Raw genomic sequence first — 1,048 nt, 5'->3', positions numbered from 1 at the left:
AAACGCACGTCTTTACCATTTAGTTGCTTTTGACTTTATAAAAATGTTTGTGCTGCAAGTAAACAGCCGGGGCTTATGTTTTTAAAAACTTGTCATTTGACATAGTTTTAGACTTACAAGGGAGCTGTGAAGACAGCCCAGGGCTCCCGTGTGCCCTTCTCAGCCTCCCCTAAGGACACTGTCTCTTGTCACCTGGGCACTTGTCAAAGTGGAGGCGCTGGCCTGGCACTTCCGGGGCTGACCGGATTCTGCTTTTCCCCAGCGTCCTTTTCCTGTTCCCACTCCATCCAGGATCCCATGTGGCATTTCATCTTCCCGTCTCTTCAGCCCCCTCCCATCTGTGACGTCCTCTGTCTCTCCTTGTCCTCGGTGATCTGAGTTCTGAGAGTCCGGCCAGGCTCCTGGCAAGAGTCCCTCAGTTGGGGTTTGTCTGGTGTTTTCTCATGGTGACACAGGACGGTAGGCTTTGAGGAGGGCCACCTCCTACCTCACCATATCCTGTCAGGGGTCCCTGACATCCGGATGATGTCAAAGGTGACCTCGACCTTCCCCACCTGTGTAGGGGTGTCGGCCAAGTGTCTCCTCTGAAAAGTGACTTTTTCTCTTCCCACACACTCTTCACGAGTCGTCATGTCCAGCCCACACCCACGGAGGGAGGACTAATGTCCCTAAAGCATTGGGAACTCATGACGTGGCCACAGCAGTTGCAGCCCCGTGTCTCTGAGCCTGCTCCTCCCAACAGTCCCGCCCGCCAATTTTAGCATCTGTCTGTCCCGGACGTGCCTGCAGCAGCCACTCCTGTGGGTTCTCGCAGGACTGGACTTTCCCAAACTCCCCGCATCGCTGTGGGTCCCAAGTGCCCGTTGCACGGTCCTTGCCGTGTAGAGGCAGCATCGTGTCTCCCTCTGTCCTCCCAGTGATGGGCATTGGGGTTATTTCCACGGTTTTGATATGAAATGGCGAGGGTGGTGGGCCACACCGTAGGGTCTAGGAGTGTTCACCGGTAAGCACGGTGCAGCTTTCCAAATTCCCACACTGCCGCGCACAC

Source organism: Galeopterus variegatus, unplaced genomic scaffold, assembly GCF_000696425.1.
Source record: "Galeopterus variegatus unplaced genomic scaffold, G_variegatus-3.0.2 Scaffold6364, whole genome shotgun sequence".
Classification (NCBI taxonomy): domain Eukaryota; kingdom Metazoa; phylum Chordata; class Mammalia; order Dermoptera; family Cynocephalidae; genus Galeopterus; species Galeopterus variegatus.
The sequence above is the reverse complement of the archived record's forward strand: the minus strand, read 5'-3'. Positions refer to the sequence as shown.